Consider the following 18,718-nt stretch of genomic DNA (forward strand, 5'->3'; position numbering starts at 1 on the left):
AAATTAGTCTTTAAATGAATAATTTTGTAAAATGAAAACACTTTTATAGTATGAAACATTTCCCACTAACTTTTAAAAATTGTGTGAATTTGAATAGAATTCTGTATCTGCAAAGAGCTGTCACACACATCGAGTTTGATCCCACTAATAACCCCCGCAAGTAAGTCATATTTTCATGGCCATTTTATAGTAAGAAAAATTAAGTTAATGAGATCTGTCCAAGGACACATGTAAGGTATGGAAGACACCAAACTTGATCTCAGAGCTTCCCAAAATACTGTGGGAATTATTTAAAAGAAAGAAAAAAATATTGAGTGTCCAAATAAGTTTGAGAAACACTAGATTAAGCAAAGTCTCCTTACTTGAGAAATTTTCAGGGCTTTTGAAATGCAAATGTGATTATGACTTTCTACAAGGGGAATGGATTCTGCAGACTTGCACATCTGGATAGCTGCAGTACAAAGGGGGAAATTTCACTTCAGCTTCATGATAGGATTCCTGTTTGAGTGGCTGTGGAAAACAAGTGTTCTTCAGAAGGAAATGGGGAAAGCATCACTGCCATTATGCTATTGTTATTTTGGATTTTTGTTTTAAATGAAACAGAGAGTACAAGAAAAGTAATCACAGAGCTGCCTGCCAAAACAATGTCTGAACCTAGATTTGATAGCCTGTCATTCATGTTTTTTGGTGTTTATTTTCTCCTATCACATAATGGTAACCAATTAGTTTTGAGACTTAAATAAGGGGAAACATATTTTTTTCATAATTGCCTCACAGATTTTTTTCTTTGCCTTGGAATAACAATAGGCATTGTCAGCTGCCAATGCAAGATCCTTGGAGAATTTGGGAGCATAAATAACATTCTTCGTTAGAGACAGAATGTTCTTTAGTAAACAGAATTGTGAATATAAAAGACTAATAATGGTTGCTAAAGAAAATGAACCAAGGAGATAGCTGCTTATAGAATTTTTCTTTTCCCAGCTTCAATTTTGTAATTAACATATCACGAGAACTAAGAAAGAAATTAGACAAGTCAAGATTTTATGTTTTTCTAGGTTGTTTGTGATCATAATATTTATTGCCATTTCTGTAGCATTTTTTTCTAGTCTCTAGTTATGTAATCGAATCAGCTTAATGTTTGTTTGGTAAATAGAGTATGTTCAGCTAGAATCAGCTTTCAGGAAGATGACTGACTGATTCCCTCATCCTTCATTTCAAATGTCTGAGAATTCTGAATAAAATGTCATTTTTATACCGTTTCAAACACATAGCTGAGCTCAGAATATATGATGGAACCTCTCTTCCCCCGGTTGAGCACATCTCATATGATGCTGGACCTGCACTGAAGGCCTAACAGTTAGGAGAAAGTTTTAAAGACCTTTTAGTAGAAAATATGTGGCCTTACTTGACATGCCACTGCGCAGATATAAATGTGAGGATAGCCAGAAGGAAGGGGAGTGGGGGGAGGGGGAGGGGGGCAGAGGGGGGAAATGGGGACAGAAAGAGACTTTGCTTTGGGCCTGGGTGCAGGGTGCAGTGCGCAGATGTTTTGGTGAGTTGTATGCTTGAAACCTGTATGGTTTTGTGAACCAGTGTCTCCCAATAAATTCAGTTAAATAGAAATTAATTTTTAAAAAAGCCTCCGAAAGCAGAACCTTCAAATGCTTCCCTTGGAATGCAAAGGGGGTTTAGATAAATCCTACTCACAAACTCAGTTTATCTGCCAGGGATTGTGGCTGGATAAAAGGAACCTTATGTGAAAATTAAAATTGAATGGGGGGGGGGTTAGAATTTTTACATGAGCCACAAGTCTCGACACCCTTGAATTGAGAAATTAACATAAAATTGGTCCCAGATTGGTGAAATCCTTGGAGTCCGCCCTCAGAGTAATACGATAAGTCAGTCTTTTGGGAGCATCCCACAAACACACGGACACTGAAGATTAGTTCACAACAAAAGATTACAGCCCACATGCAGAAACACTACATTGTGACCCAGTCATCTAACAATGAGCGAGAGAATTAGCACCTCATGAACTTGAAATTATAGAAAACTATTGAGTACTTTAAAAATGTTGAAAATAATTATACAGATAAAAGTATAAAATAAACATTAATTTATAAAACATTATAAAATGCACAGGTATTTATGATGAAAATAAAATAAAACTTGTAGAAACCAAAGCCTAGTAATTGAAATTCAAAAAAACTTAAATATATGCAGTAAATATATAATTAAATAAATAAAAAGAGAAAATTAGAAGGTCATTATGGTGAAATTATCAGAAAACACCACGTAAAACAAAAATACGAGAAATATAAAAGACAAGCGGAGAACAGAATAAGAAACTTTATGTCTAATATAACTTAAAAAGCGGAGGCCGAGAGAATACTTGAGACAATATTTCTGGCATACTGGCTAAAATTTCCCAGAACTTAAAGAAAACACGAGCCCACAAGTTGAATAAATACATTGGGTATTTCAACCAAGATGAATTAAAATAAATCTGCAAAACAGAGAATATATAAATACCTTGTAAAAGAAACAGGGCACACACATATGTCAACAGGAATGGCTTATTTAATTGGAATTCATTCATTCCAATCCCCCCCATTCAATTTTAATTTTCACATAAGATTTCTTTTATCCAGCCACAAACCTCCAAAATTCTATTGTATTACCATTGGACAATTAAGACTGGGCGACTATTTGTAAAGTAGATTCCATAAACTGGAAAGACACACACAAATAAAGTGGATTCCACTCCTGTTAGAAAACCTTCGATATTATAACTTTTATACTCTGAATAAGAAAACCTAGGTTTATGTCTTGAGTTTCTCATTACCAGGGCACTTTGACTAAATATTGAGCCAGAGGATAAAGCTAATTACTCCTTTTTTATAGAATTAAGAGAGAGAAGGAAGCACCAGAAGAGCCTGAAGAAGTTACAGACTATTTTTATTATGGCCACTGGCCAGTATGCACCAGTGTTGGAGTCCAGAGCTCACACTGCTGGGTGTCCTAACAAGGCCAAAGCCAAAAATTGAAGTTTTTCTGACTTGGTAGTGTTTCATGTACCTAAAAGAAGCAAATACAAATATATCCTAGTGTAACACCTCTTAAATTAGGCTTTGATTCCCACAGATAAAGTTCTAGGAACATAAGTTTAGCCTTGAGATGGCTTCACGCGAGGAAACCAGCAGCAGAATCCCTCTCTCAAAGGCAGAAAATAGCGACTTAATCTGCTACAGAGTGTCAACTAAATATGTTTAATATTTTTAAAGCAGTAAAAGTTGGCATCAAAAGTGTGAATTAGGGACAAGAGACAATAAAAATTAATGATCAAGAAGTTTGTTTTGAAACGAGTCAAATGGAACTTCTAGAAATTGAGAGATGTAATAAACCGAAATGAACAATTCAGTGGACAAGTGAAGCATCAGAGTAGATCTCACAGAAATGAGACTGAGGAAATTGGAAGATACAGAAAATAATTGCCTAAAGTGCATAAAGAGAGACGAAAATATAGAAAATATAGAAGAAAGGGTAAGAAAGGGTGTGAGGAGGTCAAATTTAGGGAATGCCAAACACAAAGAGAACCGTTCACAGGCAGCTAGAGACTGATCACCTAGAAAGCAGTGACACGTACAGTGGCAGCTGATTTTAGAGCAGTGATAAGGGCCAGAAGGTGGTAGAATAACATTTTCAAAAACGATGCAAGAAGGGCCACCTGTGAACCTAGCGTGCTATGCTTACAGAAACTCTCTTTTCTAATATTGGTACACAGTCTTATGTTGGTTATATTAGCTTTTATAACTTTATTTTTATTGTTGGCATTATTACAGGTGTCCCCATTTCCCCCCCTTTGCCCACCTCCACCCCCTCCCCTGGCCACCGCCACACTGTCTGTGCCCAGGGCTGTGCATATAAGGTCTTCGGCTACTCCCTTCACCTTCTTTCATCCAGCCCCCCCCCCCTCCCCCTGACAGCTGCCAGTCTGTCCCACGCTTCCATGTCTCTGGATCTATTCTGTTCATCAGTTTATTTTGTTCATTAGATTCCACATATAAGTGAGATCCTATGGTATCAGGTGTACAATATAGTGATTTCACATTTTTATGTCTTACAATGGGATCACCCCACTAATTCTGGTAATCACCTGACACCATGTAAACTCATCACAATATTATTGACCGTATCTCCTTCCCCTCTTCACCTATCCCCCCCACCCCCTGCCTTCAGGTAACTATCCCTTTGGTCTCTTTTTCTATGAGTCTATTTTTGTTTGCTTGTGGGTTTTTTGTTTTTTTGTTTTTTAGTTTTAGATTCCATATGTAAGTGAAACCATATGGCATTTATCTTTCTCTGCCTGACTTATTTCACTTAGCAAAATACTCCTAGATCTATCCATATTATTGCAAATGGCAAGGTTTGTTCTTTTTTTATTGCTGCATAATATTCCATTGTATAAACACCGCCCCCCACACACATACGTCTTCTTTTGAGAATGACATAGAATAAAGATCTCTTGAACAGACAAAAAATGAGAGAGTTTACTAGTAGGAGAGCCTCACCAAAGAGTCCTCAGGGTTGTTGTTTGCTTTTTATTTGTTTTGTTTTGTTTTAGAATTAGCCACTATTGGTGTTTATTCAGTTCTCAAGCATTATGACATATGTCTTTCTATGTCAGAAAAAAGAAATTCTGTGAACGTTTTTAATGCCTATGTAATAATCCATGGCATGTATGCGCCTCAGGGGTGGTTTTTAAGCAGAAGAATGACCCCAGATGCAAGATTTGAGATGTAAGGAAAAATGATGCATAAATAAAATGCAAAACAGGTGGAAAAGACTAAAGAAATACTTGCTATGTATAAAACTGTCTAATTTATGTGCTGGGCACAGAACAGAACTAGAAGGTCAGCCGTCAGTGGCAGGGCGGAGAGGGAGGTGGCTCAGAACCCCTCGCCTCAGGGCCTAGCCCTGGGACACTTACCTTTCTTCTTCGGACTCCCTGCCTTGCTCTTTCCATTCAGGCTCCTGGTTCGCTCCTGACCAGTCCTTTTTGGTAACCGGGCCCCTCTCCTTCCCTGGCCTACAGAGGTAACGCGCCCCTTTCAGAGCTTTTGGTGCAAACCTGCCCTCGCTGCCCTTGACCCATTCTCGACGCAAGAAGCAGAGGCGTCCTTTGCAAACACAAATCCAGTGTCTGTATTGGATCAAGATGCCCTGATGGATTCCCATCTATTTTAAAGTGAAATCCGAAGTCCTTACGTGAATTCCAAGGGATATATGATCCGGCCCCTTGTTACCTTTCTGGCCTCACCTCTTAATACTTTAGCTCTTGTTGACTGTGTCCCCTCCATTGGCCTTTTCACTTTCCCTTGAACGTGTCTGGCACACTCCCGTTGCACTACGTGCTTCCTGTGCCTCCAACCCTCTTCCAGGTATCTCCATGGCCCCTCCATCTCCGCCTTCAAGTCTTTGCTCAAAAGGGTTCTCAGTGAGTCTCTCTCGCTCTCTCTCCACACACACACACACACACACACACACACACACACACTCTGTGTCGACCCCTTCCCCATTTATTTTCTTCCATAAAATGCACTACCAGGAATGTTATAAATACTTCCACTCTTCATCTTATTGCCTCTCTCCTTCCCTGGGGTGAAAGCTCCAAAACTGAAGGAATTCTCCTGTTTTGTTTTGGTTTTCACTGCTGTGCCCTCAGAACCAAAAGCAGAGACTAGCAAGTAGTAGGTACACGATATAGATTTGTTGAATGAATGAATGAATCAATCAATCATGAATAAAGTCATTGAAAGGTCCTCTTAATGCTCAGAAGAAGACCATGCACAATTCATTCTGTATGTTAGTAATTTTAGAATACCTGTTAAGCTGATAAGAATAGAGCATGACATTTTTGAAATAGAGAGAGAAAAGTACATAAGCTATTGCAATAAATTATTCAAACTGGAAACCGAGATCTAAGAACATTAATTGAATTGGCAAAAGATAGTAAGCAAGTATATTAACACAGGGCTTTGTTTTCTCTGAATCTCTCCAGTCCAAAGCCATTACTATCTACAAAATAAGATGTAATAGCAATTTCATATTCTTGTGAGTTTAAAGAAATTCATCATTTTATAAAAAAGATTTATACAATATATCCCCTTGGAAATGTTACCTCTGATGGCTGGCTTAAATTGCCCAGTCCACTCAAATATAATGTAAATATGTTAAACTTGATTCACTGCTTATATTAGCGTGCACAGGCATCGCAGTTAGGTCATGGCTGTGACAGGTACATGCTTCTACCTCTCGTTCATCTCCTGAATTAATGACAGTGAAGGACTACAGTCACAACTCAATTCGGTATCAAATATATAAATAGGCATAAAATAATGTTACCTTTCTCGTAGTAATATGCTGTATCAAGTTTCGCTATCAACTGGAAATTTAGCGCAGTGTTCAGGAAACATTGATGGTAAATATATTAATGATATATATTTCATGAACATAAACATAAAGTTGAGTCTAATGCATTGCTGATATGTGCAGTTTTATTATGTCATTTATTAGTCAAATTTGAATAAATATAACTCATTTTTGGCATCAAAGTAACTTGATTCACTAACATTAATATTCTCTTCCTTGGAATGACAGTACTTGAAAAATAATTGCATTTGATAGAACTATTTTGGAACAGTTTATTACTTCTCATTGTGAATAAGCCCATGAAGCCAAGTTCCTCTTAGTCCATTAGAAATAATTATGACTATTGGTTATTTTGTTGTGAGATAACACAGTTTGTGCGAGGCCAGGGACGTAAGCGCGACTAGATCTTTACTAAGAGTGTCTCTAGTCCTGATAAGAACCTAAACAGACTAAAATTTGTCTGTTGCCTGAGTTCCCATGAAAATTAAGGGTAAGGATTCCAACATCAAGATTGAATTTTAATTACTAAGTTAAAGAGATTTGTCCATCTCGTTTCTTTGGTTGTGCTTTGGGCACTGTTTTATTACATCAGTGTCTCCCCTTTTGATTCTTTTTAAATTAAAATCTCCTAATAGTGATAAGGGTTGAGTGAAATCGGAATTCCATACACTTACTGGGAATCTATGTAGAAACTCAAGTTTTTATTTTGGATACGTTGAATTGGTATTTCTTTCATTCAATAAACATTTATCTAGTGCCTCTTAGGAGCCAGACAACACAAAACGTAAAATACCATTGGTGAATCCATAGCGATCATGCAAAAGACGTGGTATTTGATAAATATAACTTATACAATGAAGAGAGAAAAAGTACAAGAATTTATACACAGCAATTTGACCTCCATTTGCAACACGACAATAAAAAGTGTAATTTTCTCCAATCAAAATTTGCTTTCAAAATATGGAGCACCAGCTGGAAGGCGCCTAGATGGCTTCTGCTGTGGGGTTGGAAATACCCCTCTGAGCATGTGCGAAACAACTGGTTAAAAATAAAACACTCGCACCATCTGCGAATCATTCTGATTCTTCAATGATTACTTAAGACTCTCATTGTATGGAACATATTTTTAGAACAGATGAATAAAATTAATTCAAGTGTATTTTCCTCACTTTGATTTTCATGAAAGAAAAAAGGGTTGCAGTGTCTTCAAGTCTGCTAAGTTATCTGATATTTCTTCTGCCTTCCTTTATGAGCCAATGGCTTTTGAAACCTTAAAATGGGTTTGAAATTTAGTTTTAATATATATTTTAAAATTACGCCTTTATTGACTTCAGAGAGAGGAAGGGAGAGGGAGAGAGAGAGAGAAACATCAATGATGAGGGTCATTGATCGGCTGCCTCCCGCACGCCCCCTGCTGGGGATCAAGCCCGCAACCCGGGCCTGTGCCCTGACCGGGGAATAGAACCGCGCTCTCCCGGCTCATAGGTCAATGCTCAACCGCTGAGCTATGCGGGCCGGGCTAATTTTAATAATTTTTTAATAATACGAATGCATCTATTCACAGACACCATTATACAACTAGATTTTGTTTTAAAATTTCATAATTCTTACCCTTTTATTTATTTAATCTTCTAAGTGTAGTACTCCATAAGTTATATACAGCTCTCTAGTAGGGAACTAAATGAAAGTGCCAATTCAATAAATTTTTATCAAATTGAAGAACGTATGCTAACAATCATGAGCAATTTTTTAAAACTTAAATGGCGACTTTAACACATGTAACACAGAGGAAAGCTTCATTTCATGATGGTGAATCCGTGGGTAAAAGGTGCATGGATAAAATGAAAGCCAAGACTTCGTATGTATACAAACGTAAGATGTTTAGGTTAATTCATAACTTAGAGGCAATATTAGCTGTTTAGTTGGATAGCAATTCATGGGTGTTCATTGCCAAGATAAATTAACTGGGAAAGTTTCCAGGACATCTATGCAAATAGTTTTCCATACTAGTCAGTAAATTCTTAACTCATAGAATGTCTGGGTGGCAAAACATAAGTAAATGAATTATTTAACAAATACAATAATCTATAATGTTATAACTCCCTTGCGATCTGTATGAAGTTCAAACTTAGCCCTGATTAACAACTAGGCAATCACAAATATGCATAAAACATGAATAATATCATTCACACTCTATTTTAGTTTCTTGCCTCAGACACGCTTGACCATGTGGAAAATTATTTTGCGGAATCTAGACCCTTTTACACACTGGCCTCCCTAGTACAAAATAGCCTCTTTAATGCACTGTCACAATGGCTTCCTCTTTCTCAAACCTGCCAAAATGTCTTTCACTTCCATCTTTGCAATATGGTTTCCTTTCCTTGGGACTTTCTTTCTGGTTCCTTCCCTGCTGGTCTCCTGTCATCTTTTGGGATGTAGAACAAAATGTCCTGCAGCATCCTGTCCGATATAATGATATAATTCACAACATTCCCTTCACCCCTCCGTCCTGCTTTATAACATGAACCAGATTACTTCCCTTAATGGCACTTACCACAACCTGAAAATGTAATGTGTATTTGTTTACTTGTTTATAATCCGTCTTCTACCATTAGAATGTAGGTTCAGTGAAGGCAGAGACTTTGCCTTGTTAACTAGTATTTTCCCAGTACATGGATTTTGACACAGAGTGCATGTTCACTAAAAATGTTTTACATGAATGAGTGAATGAATGAATGAATGAATAGATAGATAGATAGAGAGCGCCTTCCTGTGGAATTCTCTACACTTCACAATTATTTGTTCTGTGTTCTTACAAAAGTGGTGTCTTGATGCCAATCCACCAGTATCTGAGAGTTTTCACTGGTCCCCAGGAAACAGAAAAAAATAAGAACAAATATATTGTGCTTTTCCTAGAGCTAAACTTATAGAACAATTGTCCTTTCTTTCGAAAGTATGGCTTTCTGCCATTGGTGGTCACGGTGGCATAAAATAGCCTTTCTTTCATCTTTTTTCTTTCTTGCCGTTTGTTATTTTTTGCAGTGTCCTTTACTAGAAAAAATAAAGGTTGGAATTCGGTGAGGTTCCCAGACATTTTTAGTAGTATTTTATAGACCAATGAAAGAAGAAGTCTGGGAACCATCATTTTGGAGAAACTTATTCACACGAAAGGACACCATTCCTGTCAAGTTTCTATGTTGGTTCTTTGAAGTTTTGAGAATGGGGAACGGAAAGCTCCAAAACCCATGATCACCTCCCATTTTTATGGCCTCCTGGACAGTAACTACGGACCCCACAAGAATTATCTCCTGAAATAAGATTCTGGAATTTCTTTTGTCATATGTGAGAAACGAATACAAGAACATATATGTAGAAAGGGTGGGTTGCCCGGCCGAGTGTGGCTCAGCCATCGAGCATCGACCTAGGATCCAGGCGATCGGGGTTCGATTCCCAGTCAGGGCACAGGCCCAGGTTGCGGGCTCGATCCCCAGCAGGGGGCGTGCGGGAGGCAGCTGACCAATGACTCTCATCATTGATGTTTCTCTCTCTCTCCCTCTCCCTCCCTCCCTCTGAAATCAATAAAGATATATTTTTAAAAAATAAATTAAAAAATAAAAAGGGTAGGTTTAGGGGATCGCAACACCTGCCTAATATATTTTCAATATGTATACTTACATGTAATAAATGTAACGAAACAGTATGTGCCTTTTTATAAATACTTCATCCTCTAGATTTAAATCCTTTTGTGTTTGTTTCAAGGGCATAGAGACTCCATAGTAGCATCATTTGGTAGTGCTGTTTGGAACCCAAAAAATAAAACTAATTAATGTACTTTCACACAGAAGTGTTACCTTTGCTGTGTTTTAACAAAATTGAAAACTGAAAACATGAAGATGCCAAATTGGAAAAATGCGCAGCATTTATGTTCATATGTATGCTTTCCTTGTCTTCTTTATTTCCCATTTCAGAGCCATGACAGACATTTAACTTAGCTCTCTGATTTACAAAATGCTTTTACCCTCATGGTTTTAGTTCACTCTTGTAATTTAAAAAAATTATGGTTTGGATACAGAAAGTAGGCGAGTTAATCAGTATTCTGAAAAGTTTTGAGAAGTAAAAAATTAACAAAATATTTTTTTCATTTGGCAAAACACGATTTCCTTTGTGGCTGCTTTGACAAAGAGCTTTGGGAAATGGAAGGCATGTTAAGGCCTCAGTTAATTATCTTTTTAAAACATATGATATAAAACAAATTTAAAAGTGATTGTTTGAATAGGATTTCTTAGAATTAAAACTTGAGAATTCGCTGGCCGGGACAGTGCGATTTTATATTAGAATTCTGGCCATGGGAAAATACAATGATGATTATTTTTTTTGAACATTGAAAGAGAACAAGCTGTTTCAGGAGAAACTATCTTGATTGTAGAGTGGAGCACATTCAGCCAGAGGTGTCCTTAAACTCAGCAAACCCTAAGAATTGTGCATAATCTTAGGTAAGAAAAAAATGGTTTTGTTCAGTGACTGTCATAAGTTATAACTTGGCAAAATACGTTATTTTAGAAAAAAGATCATTAAACACAATAGTTTACACAGAGCAGCACCTCATTTATTCAGAGACCACATGGACATCATTATAAATTACATGGAACACAGCCAAGAATCAGAAAAAGCTGAACAAAAGGCCACTGGACTTGTACATTGATTGGATAAATTTCATGAAGCCCAAAGCTCACTGAAGTTTCTTAAGGGGACCACTATTCAGGCCCCTTTTTTAAGATTCAAAAAAAAATCACTCTTGATTTTAGAGAGAATTCTAATAAACTTCGTTATTTTGTTTTTCTGCCCCTAGTATAGTAGAAATCAGAAGGAAAAGGAAATAGAATAAATGACAGAAACATGAAATAATAGCCCTAACCTGGAAGAGAGGCAAAAAGGGGCCTCTATATGAGGCTATAGGACACATGGCCTTGAGAAACAGCTTGACAAAAGATAGGACAAATGAGAGAGAGAGAGGGAAGGGGAGGGAGATTATTTGTGGTTATTACTATTTATCTGCTTGGACTTATACTTAGCATATAGAATTTAATTATTTTAACAGTTTATTCCTAAATAAAATTATGTTAAAAATAATCTCTCATCTATTAAATATATGTTTAACACACAAAAGCATATAGCATATTAGCTTCCTAAATCATAAAAGACTGCTGCCAGCTGATTTTTATTTATCATCTATCTATCTACATATCTGTGCTATGTGTCTGTATATGTGTATATATATAACTATATACACATTTAAACTTAGGTGTGTGCTTATAAGTATTTGCATACATAGGTTTTCTTTGTAAAATATAAACTTGACCTTTGAAAATGCCTACCAAGCTCATCAAGATGTTCATTTTAATAGTTTAATATCCATCTATCAATAGTTCCAAAATTTCTGTTTTGTTACTTTTTTTATTACAGGCATATAAAATACTTGTGAGTATTTAAAAGGAGAGTAGAGTTCAGGATAATTATAAAAATCATGTTATTTGGAATTAGGGTGCCTCTTAAGAGCATTTAAATAAAGATAGCCTCATGTGCCAGGCCAAAGAAATAGCAAAACTTTTCAGCTTAACAAAAAAGATTTAGAATGCACTGGAAGCACTAAAGTCATTTAAGATTGCAGAAAAAACAATCTGCCATGTTACTGACTGTTCTTGTTCGAACCTTAGCTAAACATCTGCTTTGACTTGAGTATTTTCTGAGATATTTTTCATGTGTTAATTTTATTTTCACATTAAATTAAATATATGTATGTATGTATGCCCATTTTCACACATGAACATGTTAAAAACTTCCTATGTATTTCCAAGCTGACATATTAGGATACCTTATTATCAAAAAACATACCCTGGATATATACATTAAAGGTTTTATGTAAAGAATTTGGGAAGACTTAGCAAGGATTCAAAAGGTTTCTAGACTGCGAGCCTTCTCAGACGTTTCAGTGTGCTAAGAGGCATCGTGGGCCTCCATGAAGGGGCTAAAACGAATATCTCTTAAAATTATCTGTATACAAATACCCCAAATAATTGCCTCTTTTTTTTTGTTCACACATAATGACTTACACTGATATCTGAGGGGCAGCTGAGGAACCAAGATCCGTATGCGTGACAGCATTTAGCTAGTGCGCAGTAAAGTGGAGAAATGCTACATCGTTAAATCAGAAACACTTTTTAAGTCTATACCAATGAAGATGACATGAAATGAAGAAAATACCTATTTTTTAAATTATCCTTTTAAGCTTATGGGTTTTTCATTCATTTATTTAACGAGTATTTTTGACAGCCTACCACTTGCCAGGCACTGTGCATGAGTCTTTGCTGCATTTTTGTTCCACTGAAAGGCGCCCAGGGTGTATAACCTTATTTATTAAATTACCATGTTCCTTGACGGGGGATTTCTTACAGGGTAGGCCGTATATGTTGGAGGGACCCCAAGCCCTTTTCTTCCACTTCTTTCACAGCCATACTTAGTGACTAGAATTCTACCATGCTACTAATTTATGTTAATTCGTTGAAAATCCTTCTTAAAATGCAGATGTTATCCTGTGAGAGATCACACTTTAAACCACTGTAAGCCACTAACACATTACCGAGGTTCAGTTTATCAGTTTAATTAGATGGTAATTTCGCTTGGCCCTGGGGAACTGAAGGCTGGGCGGCGTGGAGAGGAGCAACGAGCAGGCACAGCCAGGCCCCTTCTAGGTGACACCGCGCCCCGGGCCCCTTAGGAGCAGGACGCCCTCAGATCTGGCACATCCAGCTGCACTCACAAATCTCCGCTGCTGACAGCCCGCCCTGCTCCGCAGTTTCATCCTAATGTTAGCAAAGAAATCAAATGACCATCAGGGAAGCTTTCCTGCCCTATTTTGTCCTGATTATTTTTATTGCATGTGTTTTGTTCCTTTTAAGCAAAAGGTAAATTACAAGCTAATACACTTTGTCCATCAAGTCGTGTCATTCGAGGGCCGAGCCTCCCGTTTTGCTTCCTAGTTTCACATAGGTAATTTTCTAGATGATTCGGTAGGGGGGGCACTAAGAGCAGACACTGTCCCCCCGCTATTTTCTCTGCGGAAGATCAGAACGAATCCATTTGCACTCATTAGGCTGATGATCCAAGGTCTTTCTGACCAGCGGCTTGATTAAAAGCACATAAGGTCGAGCACTGTCAGGCTGGAGCAGTCATGTCATTGATGTGGGTGCAGAACAGCAGCAGGAAAGACTGAGCCCACCCCTGTCTCCTGTGTCATATTCTTGTCTTTTATAGGCTTTCTTATTTAGGGCTTTTTTCTCTCTCCTAACACAGCATTTTTGGTGTGCCAAATTTGCTTACTTAACTTGCCTTTTTCGGCTTATAATTTCTGGAAATGATCAAGGAAAAATAAATAAAAAAAGCTCAACTGTCCTTATTACTGTCCTGATCCCTAGAAGGAAACTTAATTGTCTTTCTCTGAAGACTTTTGTGACTAGATCTACCTGTGTGAGAAAACTTAATTCTTTCCCATTTCCATGTCACTTATGAGACATCAGAACCCACATAAAGCCTGGAATCCTATTTAGGATTTACATGCCATTGTATTATTATTTTAAAATCTGTAGTATTTAAGAATGTCCTTGAGCCCGGCTGGTGTGGCTCAGCGGTTGACGTCGACCTAGGATCCAGGCGATCGCCGTTTGATTCCCGGTCAGGGCACATGCAGGAGGCAGCCGATCAATGACTCTCGTCGTTGATGTTTCTCTCTCTCTCCCTCTCCTTTCCTCTGCCTGAAATCAATGAAAACATCTTTTTTAAAAAAGAATATCCTTTTGAGGAAAGAGAATCAGATATAGACTAAAAGATTTTTATACCATGGCGCCCTTTAAATCATGAATAACTAACCTGGTTTTATTTTGAAGGTTTGGTACATCTTTTTCATTTTCTCTTTTTCCTCTTTTTCCTGATTTTATTGGGGTGACCCTGGAAACAAAAGTATACAGATTTTAGGTGCACAACTTCACAACACATCATCTGCACACTCTGTTGTATGTTCACCACCCCTAATCGAGTCTCCTTCCATCGCCGTTTCCCCCCACACCTTTCTCCTTGCTCTATCACTGTATTACTTTCATCCTAATTCTAGTATATTTTTTGTTAGTCTTTGAAGGCATTGATCTATCTTGTATATAACATATTTATATTAGGCATATATGTATTTTAAAGGAATATATTTTAACAATATGGCATATAGCACATTTTCCTTCGTCAGTTTCTTTGACCTCATAGCTCATAATTGTACCGGTAACCACAACCCATTTGAAATTTTTATATTGAACAGAGAGAAGGCTCTTAAATCATGGGGCAAAACACTGTGTTTCAAAAGCTTAGGTACGATGCACCATTCATTTCAAGACAGGATTGCCTTCATCTCATGCAGTTATGTGACCCTTCCAGAAACAAATTTTAAGGAATAAAAAGACAGTGATCGCTAAGTTTCAGAGAAACCAGAGTTATTTTTTAAAAACTTTAGGAGTGATAGCTAGGCCTACTTACATAGCTGAAAATCTCAAAAACTGTTTCTACCTCAACTTTAGGTGCTACAAATCATAGTCTTGTCCCCTAATGATCCTTTTTAAGCATCGATTGGGCTTTTCATTTCTTAATAAAAATAGGCATTTTGAGGCTTTCTTCCACATCTCTTGATTTTCATTCCCAGAAAATGAGGATAGTGTATTCTTTTGGGTATATATCATTAGAAAGGAATGTGAACAGAGAGAAATAAAATGAATTAGTATGGCTCCAGCACTCCCTTGCTAATGATGCATGAATATCTATAATGATAGAAGGTGGTAAAGAACATTAACAAAAGCAAGTTGATTTTCAAAAGGTTAGACAGGATTTGTACACATCAGAATTCAGAAGGATATAATTATTCAAGGCAGAGTTAATGAAATTCAAATGAAAAGGCAAAATCTGAATATGAGTGCATGGATTTTGCATAAAGAAGAGAATATGAACATGATACTTCCAATTACACTGATTTTTAAGTAACTGCCTGAAATTTTTATTAAACCAAACTGGAAGTCACTCCGTGGATAGAGTTTATTCGCTGTGGGCCTGCGTGACTGTCAAAAGGAAGGATATATTTTAAGGAGTAGACAGTAAACGAGATCTCCAAGTGGCTGACTCTCTTGATTAAATTTTTAGTAGTTTCCTGTATGTGAAAATTATGATACATCTCTCTCTCTAGAAAAATCAATTTATATACACATCTGTATATAAAAATGGATTAGAACTTTATAATAAATGAGGATGTTTAAGATTTATAAAACTGAGCTTTCTAGAAAATGAGGACGTGTTTCCAATGATGTCAAAGAATTATTTTGAAGTATTTCTGGTTTTTTTGTTTTGTTTTTTTCATAAAAGCTCACTGGATTATTCCTGTGATATGTACCACTTGAGTTTTACTATCCATGGACACATGTATCAAGATGATAGGAGGAGCTAAGTCCTACAATAGATTAGTCTTCATTAAATGTTTTAAATGTGTGATATTAACCTTTTAGAATTTAGCTTACAAAATACAGCTGAGTCAGTGCCCACAGCTAATTGTAACCAGAAGGCATTTAGGAATTATAAGCATTCTAATTTGATTTATTTTGCACAAGAAAAAATAGAAAGAAGATTACTTATTTATCAGTAGTTTAGGATAGCAAATATTGCAATTATTCTGTCATTGAAACCTTTTCTGAAGTGATAGGATATGCCTTTCTATTCCTTTGATTGCTTTTATCAACTAAACCATTTTGAATATTTCTAAATGGGTTGGAGAATCTCATCAAGCCATGTCTGAATAGGCTGTGGCATAGTTAGTCCACTTATTTCCATGGATTGACACCAACTGCTCTAAGACTTATCTACGATAGTCTTGAAAATAATCACAATACGCATATTAATAGAGCCTGCCCTGGCTGCTGTGCGATGACTAATGATTCTTTGAAGGTAATTTCAATCAGGTTAATAAGAAGGAAAAAGCTAAATTGGTTTCTAGAACTAGATACAAAATCTCAATTATTTGAAAAATTCTGGATTTAAATAGATGCCATAACATTCTTCTGGAAGAGATTTCCATTAAAATGTAGGCCAAAATATGTTTCTCTTAATGTGTATTTCAGGAAATTATATCTAAGGCAGTTGTCAAATGTGAATTTATTTTAGTTCCCCTTTTATTTATTGTATTTAAGTGTTCAATTAAGTTCCTTGCTATTTATAATTCATAATAACTATATTTATAAGGCACCAATAAGAATTTAAGACAGCTGAGAGCATCCCAAATGTAGGTAATGAAGATCTACGAAACTACATGTCAAAAGAGAAACAGAAAGGAGATATAAAGAACTTGGAATCATTTTCCTTCTAAGAAAAAATGATAATGAATATCAAAGCCTTTTGGAACTCACACTGATTTTTTAAAATGAAACTCACATGTTTGCTAAGTATTTTGAAGATATGTCTCATTGTAAAACAACTCTTTTGGTTAAGCAAAACTACATACATACGTATGAGAGGGAGAAACTACTACTGGTCTTTTACCCAACTCTGTCCCTAATAACAAAAACCACTATTCTATAGAAACTTAAAGGTATAAAACGCATACAATTAGAAAGAAAGGTAATTGCGCTATTATATAAAAATGATATAGAAAATATTCCTGTTTCAGAGAATGTAGAACTATCTTTCCCTCTGGAATGGAAACAACTGATGCAAATAAGAAACTTTCCAAGACAAATTTATTACCTTGGAAATTTTTATTAAGAACAATAGTCACCAGTCTACTGGAGAGTATAAATGTCACAGTAAATTTTTTTGACGTGTGTTGTTAACTCTACTGGTTAGTGTCAAACCTAATGTGTCAGTGAAAATTGGAAATTCAAATAGCCTGCTGATTTATTATTTTCTTTTAAATGGGTGAAATGGTTGGTTTGAAATGGAAAAATTGAGAATTTGGATGTAAAAATCTATGGTTAAGTCAGTGACTTGTTCTCAACAAACTCTAGCCCCAAATTCTAATATTATTGTGAAGGGAAATTGGAAGTGTGTGTAGATGGTCATTCCGTTGATCGTGGAGGAGCATGTGTCAGGTGTTCGGTTATGATGTGCACATCAAACCAAACTTTGTAAAAGGGAGCATCATGTCATTTAAGTTAATTTGTGTAATTCTATGAATTTGCAGTGCCATAAGTAGATGAGACATCTAAATTAGAGTGGTTGTATTTTTATATTATGTAAGTACTGAGCACAAGAATCCTGCACCCGAGAAATTAAAAAGAAAGCATAAACGGACCAGCTTATGATTTCACTCATCTTTGTGTGACTTCAGCCAGGGCTCCTAAACTCCATTCAGTTACATTCCTGTAAAAATGAGGATGGTCTCGTCATAAAGGCTGTGCAGTAATAAATGGCTGTGTTAGCAGGCCTGTCATCAGAACACCCCCAGAGCCCCTGCTGCTGAACCCCTCAGCTGGCCCCAGCAACAGGCAGGTGACAGTTGATCAATTCGCAGCAAACTTACCAGGAAACTAATTTCAGTTGCAAGAGTTTTGCTACTTATGCATACTGTAGACAGAAGAGAGCAGAGGCCATCTATCTTTTTGAATTTTGTGCCAAATGGTGTCTGTTTCTTGCTCTTCTAAGGAATAGGGAAAGAGGCACTACTTCCAAAAGGACCCTGAGCTCCAAATGCCCATCACGTCTAGCACTTGAATGCCAGGTAGGAAAGCCCAGATGCGGGAGGAGATGTTAGGGTTTTCTGGACTTCTTTTTAAAACATGAATTCCACCCTCAATCCTAATCATCTAGCACCTTAATTAGCAGCTTAACCTTCTAAGAAGCTAGCATCAAAGAGAGGACCCGATGTCTGGAATTTGGAGGAGAGGGGTGCTTAATAGTAAGGTACATCCCAGCTCCAAATACTTTGGTCCTCTTGTACCGCGATCAAGATTAGGGGGAAAAGCCTTAGCTGGTTGCTCAGTGGTTAGAGCATCAGCCTGCGGACTGAAGGGCCCCAGGTTCAATTCCGGCCAAGGGCATGTACCTCAGTTGCAGGCTCGATCCCCTGCCTGGGTCGGGGCATATGCGGGAGGCACCCAGTCGGTGTGTTTCTCTCACATCGATGCTTCTCTCTCTCTCCCTCCCCACTTCCACTCTCTCTGAAAAGCAATGGAAAAAATATCCTTCGGTGAAGATTAAAAAAAAAAAGATTAGG

The 18,718-nt window shown here is 37.0% G+C and overlaps 1 protein-coding gene across 3 annotated transcripts in view; it reads left to right on the plus strand.

Annotated features, from left to right (window-relative positions):
* Nucleotides 1-18,718, plus strand: part of DMD (dystrophin) — a gene marked incomplete at its 3' end in the record, with an annotated part of 1,946,774 nt that overhangs the window by 862,914 nt on the left and 1,065,142 nt on the right. The gene's annotated exons all lie outside the window — the stretch shown is intronic.

Source organism: Miniopterus schreibersii, assembly GCF_964146895.1.
Source record: "Miniopterus schreibersii genome assembly, chromosome: X".
NCBI lineage: Eukaryota > Metazoa > Chordata > Mammalia > Chiroptera > Miniopteridae > Miniopterus > Miniopterus schreibersii.